The sequence below is a fragment of the Otolemur garnettii genome, unplaced genomic scaffold, assembly GCF_000181295.1.
Source record: "Otolemur garnettii isolate 467f Iridium unplaced genomic scaffold, OtoGar3 scaffold00001, whole genome shotgun sequence".
Classification (NCBI taxonomy): Eukaryota; Metazoa; Chordata; class Mammalia; order Primates; family Galagidae; genus Otolemur; species Otolemur garnettii.
Window position 1 is genome coordinate 72,505,127 of NW_003852396.1, and position 8,210 is coordinate 72,513,336.

Consider the following 8,210-nt stretch of genomic DNA (forward strand, 5'->3'; position numbering starts at 1 on the left):
GGCTATAGTCCCAGCTACTCGGGAGGCTGAGGCAAGAGAATCACCTAAGCCCAAGAGCTGGAGGTTGCTGTGAGCTGTGATGCCAGAGCACTCTACCGTGGGTGATAAAGTGAGACTCTGTCTCTACAAAAAAAATTAAAAAAAAAAAAAGTCAGTCCCTAAGTGTCATTCAGTTGACCTTATTTCCTTAGAACAGAAACTCCAGCCTAAAGCCCAGGGCTATCCCCAAGGGAGCAAAAGTACAATCAAAACAGAGAAGAAAGATGAGGAATCAAGAAAGGAGGGCCAAGATGAAAACCTTCTCCAGAAATCACAGGCCACTGGACTAAGGCTCCTAAAGCCAATGCTCTCCTGAAGATCGTTTAGATCAGTGGTTCTCAACCTTCCTAATGCCGCGACCCTTTAATACGGTTCCCCTGGGTCACAACCCACAGGTTGAGAACTGCTGGTTTAGATATAGAAACTGAAGTGCAGAGAACAGAGAGCTGCGGGTCTCGTGGAAATTGTTACTCTCTAGCTTACATTCTAAGTATTAGAGTTCTAATAATTTCCCTTGTTACAAGACATAGACATATATTCTTATACTTAGAATATAAGATAGACCTATGTTTTATTTATTCCACAGCACCTAGAAAAGTGCCTGGTATAGAAAAGATACTTAGTGCGTATGTATTATATAGATCAACCAGTGCAAGGTAGGTGGAGGGCTTGGTAGGTGGAGGGCAGGACAGCTGGAAAGATGGGTAAGTAGATGAGCAGATGGGTGTATAAATAAACTGATGAATGGGTAGATGGTTAGTGGTATAAAGGATGAAAGGGTATATGGAAATATGGATGGATGGATGGAAAGATTCATACTTTGGAACTTTCCTTCACCAATTCTATCAAAAATAGTGAATTCTGGCACACTCATTAAGATGGCTGCTATTTTTTAAAAAAACAGAAAATAAGGGGATGGGCTGAGTGGCTCATGCCTGTAATCCTAGCACTCTGGGAGGCCGAGGCTGGTGGATTGCCTGAGCTCACACATTCGAGACCAGCCTCAGCAAGAACAAGATCCCGTCTCTAAAAACAGCTGGGCATTGTGGTGGGCGCCTGTAGTCCCAGCTACTTGGGAGGCTGAGGCAAGAGAATTGCTTGAGCCCAAGAGTTTGAGGTTGCTGTGAGCTATGACTCCATAGCACTCTACTGAAGGTGACAAAGTGAGACTCTGTCTCAAAAATAAAAAAAAAGAAAGAAAAGAAGACTCATTGGTGAAGATATGGAGAAATTATACTCCTTGTGTACTGTTGTTAGAAGTTTAAAGTGGAGTAGCCACTGTGGAAGATAGTGTGGTGTTTCCTCATAAAATTAAAACTAGAACTACCATATAACCTAGTGATTCCACTTTTGTATATATCCAAAAGAATTTTTTTTCTTTTTGTTTTTTTAGAGACAGAGTCTCACTTTGTTGCCGTCGGTAGAGTGCTGTGGCTTCACAGCTCACAGCAACCTCTAGCTCTTGGGCTTAGGCAATTCTCTTGCCTCAGCCTCCTGAGGAGCTGGGACTAAAGGTGCCTGCGCCACAATGCCCCGCTATTTTTTGTTGTTTTTGTTGCAATTTGGCTGGGGCTGGATTTGAACCTGCTATCCTCAGTATATGAGTCCAGCGCCCTACTCACTGAGCCACAGCTGCCGCCCAGAATTTTTTTTTTTTTTTGAGACACAGTCTCATTTTGTCACCCTTGTAGAGAGCACTGTGGCATCACAGCTCACAGCAACCTCAAACTCCTGGCCTCAAGCAATTCTCTTGCCTCAGTCTCCCAAGTAGCTGGGACTATAGGCACCCATCACAACAGCCGGCTATTTTTAGAGAAAGGGTCTTGCTCTGGCTTAGGCTGGTCTCCAACTCAGGAGCTCAGGCAATCCACTCACTTCAGCCTCCCAGAGTGCTAGGATTATAGGTGTGAGCCACTACGCCCGGCTTTATCCAGAAGAATTTAAAACAGGGTCTTGAAGAATTATTTGTACCCCCACGTTCATAGCAGCATTATTCATGATAGCCAAAAGATGGAAGCAACCCACAAATATCCATTGACAGATGAATGGATAAACAAAATATGGTACATATATACAATGGAATATTATTCAGCCTTAAAGAGGAAAGAAATTCTGACACATGCTAAAACATGGAAGAGCCTTGAGAACATTATGCTAAGTAAAACAAGCAGTATAAAAGGATCGATACTTTGTGATTCTGCTAATCTGAGGCTTCTAGAGTAGTCACATTCATGGAGGCAGAATAGTGTTTGCCCAGGGCTGGGAAGAGAGGAGGATGGGGGGGGTCATTGTTTAATGGCAACAGAGTTTCAGTTTTTTGTTTTTTTTGAGACAGTCTCACTCTGTTGCCCTTTGTAGAGTGCTGTGGCGTCACAGCTCACAGCACACAGCAACCTCCAACTCTCGGGCTTAAGCGATTCTCTTGCCTCTGTCTCCCAAGTAGCTGGGACTACAGGCTCCTGCCACAGGCCTAACTATTTGTTGTTGCAGTTGTCATTTTTGTTTAGCTGGCCCGGGCCAGGTTTGAACCCACCAGCTTTGGTGTATGTGGCTGGTGCCATAACCACTATGCTATGGGCGCTGAGCTGACAGTTTCAGTTTCACAGCATGAAAAGAGTTCTGGAGATGGATCATGGTGACAGTTGCACGGTACTGTGAATGTGTTTAATACCACTGATCTGTGTACCTAAAAATGGTTAAAATGGTAAGTTTTACCCTTGGTTAAAATGGTGAAGTGTTACCACAATTTTTTTTATTTTTTTTTTGAGACAGAGCCTCAAGCTGTCCCCCTGGGTAGAGTGCCATGGCATCACAGCTCACAGCAACCTCCAACTCCTGGGCTCAAGCGAGTCTCCTGCCTCCGCCTCCCAAGCAGCTGGGACCACAGGCACCCACCACAACGCCCGGCTGTTTTTGGTTGCAGCCGTCATTGTTGTTTGGTGGGCCTGGGCTAGACTCGAACCCGCCACCTTAGGTGTATGTGGCTGGCGCCCTAGCCACTTGAGCCACAGGTGCCGAGCCACCACAATTTAAAAGAACTGTAAAAACAGCAAATTCTATGATCCCAACTTTCAAAATCTATCTTGAGTCTGTCCACCGCTTTCTGTCTTTACTCGTCTAAACCGCCACCATCTCTTGCCTGGATTATTCCGTGGTTTCCTAAGTATTCTTTCTCCCAGCTCCTGGCCTCACCTCCTTTCTGTCTATCCTGCACCCAGGAGACAGTGACCTTTTAAAAAGCTTATACAGTAGCACCATTAGGTATCAGAAGAAGATACTACAAACTTCCAGAGAAATAAAACAAAACACAGGAAAAAAAATAAGCAAACGAAAATGAAAACCAGGTTATTTACAAAAAAGAGAACATGAAATGGCATCGGACTTCCTAAGAAAAAAAGCCAGTAGCCACAAGGCAGTAGATAAAATGCTTTCAAATTTGTAAAGAGAAAGAAAACGCTTTTCCATGTAGATTCTGTACATAGCCAAAGTACAATTAATCAAGTGAGAGCATGGAATAAAGACACGAGGTAAAACATAAAGCAACAACAAAAACCTTACCTCCCATGTGCTCTTTCTTGGGAGACCATAATGATAACAAATCTGCATGTAACATTCCCTATTTGCCAGGCCCTGCTGTAACCATGTCACAGGTAGCAGCTCACTCCCATCACTATCCTGTGAAATAGGTATTGTTATGAAGTTGAGGCATAGAAGGGGTTGACTATCTTCCCATGGTCACAGCAGATAGCAATAGAGGAGATGGGTGATGAGTGCCACCAGCCTTGTTCCAGGAGCAGGACTCTTTATGTCCTTGGTATATTGCCCCTCCGAATATGGGAACCAGAAAGCCCAGGTAACCAAAGGATGCCATGTGGCTCAGCTGTGAGTAATAGTCACTTGGTCATATTGAAAAATTCAAATACCTATTCAACACAGTTGCCATGCACGGTAATGGTTTGGGGACATGTAGAGAAATGTGAGCCCGTATGTGTGCAGATGTCAGGAATAGCTAGAGTCAAATTCCCATCGTTCATAGTACAAATGAAAGGAGAATACCTCAAGCTGAAAAATCAAGCTGATTTGTTCCTGCCTGACACATAAAAGTCACTAAATAATTGTTTGTTTGTTTTTGCTCTAAGTCTCTGTTCTGCATCTTCGTTTGTACGTATACGTACCCCTGCAATAGAAAGACTGGGAAAACAGCTCGTATCTGTCTGTAATACGCTGTGTGTGTCATAGAGAAATGTCGATGACAAATTTAAATAAAAAATAGCAAATTGAAGAGGGACTTTACATAACAAATGCAACCAGTGTAACCTGGTTTCTTGTACCCTCAATGAATCCCCAACAATAAAATAAAAAAAAAACTAAAAAAAAATAGCAAATTGAAGAGCAGCGTGTTTCTGAATGATTAGAATGTATGTACTTGTGTTTACAAACATTCAGGGTTACACGCGTAGGGTAAAATATCTGCAAGGCTAAAGTGCTGCCAGTGAGGAGTGAGACTGGGAAGAGCGGACTGTGTTATTTGACATGTACTTTTTGCTTTTGCAATGAGTATTTATTTTCATAGTTAAACATTAAAGATTTAAAATACATTTACATTTTCTTTTCTCTTTTTTTTTTTTTTTGAGACATTCTCACTATGTCACCTTGGGTAGAGTGCCATGGCGTCAAACTCTTGGGCTACCTCAAACTCTTGGGCTCAAGCCATTCTCTTGCCTCAGCCTCCCAAGTAGCTGGGACTACAGGCACCCCCTACAACACCTGGCTATTTTTTGTTGCAGTTGTCATTGCTGTTTAGCTGGCCTGGGCTGGGTTTGAACCTGCCAGCCTCAGTGTATGTGGCTGGCGCTGTAACCACTGTGCTACAGGCGCCAGCCTATATTTACATTTTCAACACACACATGCTCACACGCACACATAAGTGCACACGGTTATTTGGATCATATCAGTTCCCTTCTGAAATTCCTCCAATGGCTTCCCATTGTAGCTGTGATAAAAGCCAAACTCCCACTATGGCTGATACCCGTGGCTTCATTTCCCCCCGCCCTGCTCCAGTGCTCACCAGCCTCTCTGGTCTTCTATCAGGTCCTTCCTGCTTTTGCACTTGACATTCCTTTTACCCAGAACACCTTCCCCTGCCTGCCTTGCCTGTGCAGTTCTTCTCTGGGCTCAGATTTCAACTCGACTGCCACCTCCTAAGAGGCCTTCCTGGACCACTTGAGTTAACGCAGCCCACATGGACATTGTGCGCTATGTCAGCCTTGCTTTTTCTAGGGCTTATGATTACAGGTCTGGTTGCTTGATTGTTTACTGTCTCTCTCCCCTCGCTGGAAGGTAAGCTCCAGACAAGGAGCAGCCTTGTCTGGTTCCTCATCACCAGAGCCTCTGGTGGTAAGCTCCAGACAAGCAGCAGCCTTGTCTGGTTCCTCATCACCAGAGCCTCTGACAGTGTCTGGTACACGGCGTATACTCAGAGACGACGCCATGGCAGGACAAATGAGGGCACTAGTGGATGAGTGGGTAGGATGGCAAGGGGTTGGCAGGATGGGTTGAAAGGGGGGTTGGCTGTTACTTGAGTTGGTAGAAAATGACCCAGCTGATATGTCACCCTGTGTGGTCCCCCTCCACTAGCTGCTTCATCCCACATGCCTTGGGGGACCCATAAGTCCACCACAACATGAACCAAGAGTCCACGGGGTTTGCTCCCAGAATGTCACCTCGCCTAATTGAATCATTACAGCTCTTGGAGGGAAATGTTTTCATGCTCTCATTTTATGGATGAGGAAACAGGGGCTCCGGAAGGTTTCATGGCTGGTAAGTGAGGGAGCCAAGGCTAGACCCAGGTCCAGCCCCAAATCCTTTTTGCTAAGCTTCACTACCTTAAAATGTGGACAGAGACAACATGCAGAAATTGCTGGGAGGATGTGGGGTTGTCTCTATTCTTGAGTCCTCGGACGATACCTTCCAATAGGTTTTAGAAAGGGACATCAATGCCCAGATTGGCAATGATTTAGGGGGGCAGAACTGAGAACACCATCGTCAAAACAGGGCACCCAAGCATCCTACAGGAGTCATTCCTAGAGCCCCGCCCTTCCCTCAGATATAAGGATCCTACCTGGGCCCTGAGCCAGGACAATCCCAGCCTCCTCTCAAGGGCTTACATCCTCAGCCCCAGCCCCAGGCTCAGATAGTGCCCTCATATTACAGGAAAGAAAAGTGAGGCTGCAAGACCTAAAGGAAATGCACCCAAACCCAGTGAAGTGGCGAGCGGACTGAGCCAAGGAGAAAGCATCCCTGACGGAGGCAGGGGTCCTGCCCTGCTGTTCTCTGGGACCCAGACCACCAGGGGGCGCCAGTCCTCAGGCCCAGAGGGACCATGTCAGGCCCTGAAACTGTTTAGTAGAAGAGTGAGTGTGTGGTCAGGGTCACCAAGACCCTCTTCTTGATCCTGGCTGGGATAGCTGGGCCTCTGCCAGTTGGATGACAGAGATTTCTTTCTGTGTTGCCTGGGTTTTCCACAAAGAGGCTCTATTTCTTTCTGTCTTTTTTTTTGAGACAGAATCTCACTTTGTTACCCTTAGTAGAATTCTCTGGTGTCATAGCTCACAGCAACCTCAAACTCTTGGGCTTAAGCAATTCTCTTGCCTCAGCCTCCCAAGTAGCTGGGAGTACAGGTGCCCGCCACAACCCCCAGCCATTTTTTGGTTGTAGTTGTCATTGTTGTCGTTGTTTGGCAGGCCCAGGGCTGGATTTGAACCCACCAGCTCTGGTGTATGTGGCTGGCGTGCCTCAGCCACTTGAGCTACAGGTGCCGAGTCAGGGGTACTTTTTTTTAGAGATAGGGTCTTGCTGTGGCTTAAGCTGGTCTCAAACCCATGAGCTCAGGCAATCCACCTGCCCAGAGTGCTAGGATTATAGGTATGAGCCACTGCACCCAACCCCAAGGCTGTATTTCTTATATAATTAGGAATAACTTTGAAAGAATGCAAAGGATATATATATATATATATTTTTTTTTTTTTTTTTTTTGAGACAGAATCTCACTGTCACCTGGCATCCAGGCTACAGTGCCATGGCCTCAGCCTCTCTCACAGCAATCTCAAACTCCTGGGTTCAAGAATCTTGCCTCAGCCTCCTAAGTAGCTGGGCCTACAGGTGCCTGCCACCACACCCTGGCTAATTTTTTCTAGTTTTAGTAGAGACAGGTTCTTGCTCTTGCTCAGGCTGTTTTCAAATTCCCGAACTCAAGTGATCCTCCTGGCTCTGGCCTCCCAGGATTACAGGCATGAGCCAGTGCACCTGGCCTGAAAGGATATTTTAAACCCTTTCTAGCTCCAGGGTTCTGAAAGATGCCTGTGTGTTCCCAGGTGTGGCCTTGAGACATATCCACCACCTACCCTCAGGATGAGGCTGCCAGGTTGCGAGGTGTGAGATCCAGATGAAGCCGCTCCCCAGGTTTGGCATCCGGGTGGAAGAGCCATAAATATGGACCCACCACCTGTGACAGCCCTGAGTGTGCCCATCACCCTGAGACTGCCACACGTGCATCTGTAGAGTGGAGCTACAGCTGTGACTGGCCACAAGGTGTGACCTTCACAAGGTGGGTGACATCTTTCTCAGCTGCATTGCCCAGCCTGTCACTGCACCATGGGGCTGCAGGTGCCCCCATGTCTGGCCTGGCTGAGTCCCAGAGAGAAAGGCCCCCTGAAGACTCTCCCATTGATTGTGCTACCTCACCTTGGGTTCAAGGCCGTCCACATCAATAATTCATGAACCACTTTGGGTTACCTCTCACTCCCCCTGTCCAAGTCCCAGGCACCTGATGCCTCCTGTCCCCTGACAGTTAGACTGAGGCAGAAGGATCTCCTGGCCCAGGTCTCTTCCTCAGCCTCCACCCCAGAAACCTGAGGTCATTGACCTCTGCTGGACAGGGATTCTTTAGAGGCTTTCCCTTGGCCCAGCAGTTCCCAACTAGGGGTGCTGTGTTTCCCAGGTGAATCTGGAGAGATATTTTTGGTTGTCAAGATTGGCGACACTGGCTCGGCACCTGTGGCTCAAGCGGCTAAGGCTCCAGCCACATACACCTAAGGTGGCGGGTTCGAATCCCCAGCCCGGGCCCGCCAAACAATGATGGCTGCAACCAAAAAATGGCCGGGCTTTGTGGC

General features: G+C 46.8%; 1 protein-coding gene across 2 annotated transcripts in view; it reads right to left on the reverse strand.

The window, feature by feature from the left end:
• The window catches only part of SPI1 (Spi-1 proto-oncogene), an 18,845-nt gene that overhangs the window by 7,141 nt on the left and 3,494 nt on the right, over positions 1-8,210 (reverse strand). The gene's annotated exons all lie outside the window — the stretch shown is intronic.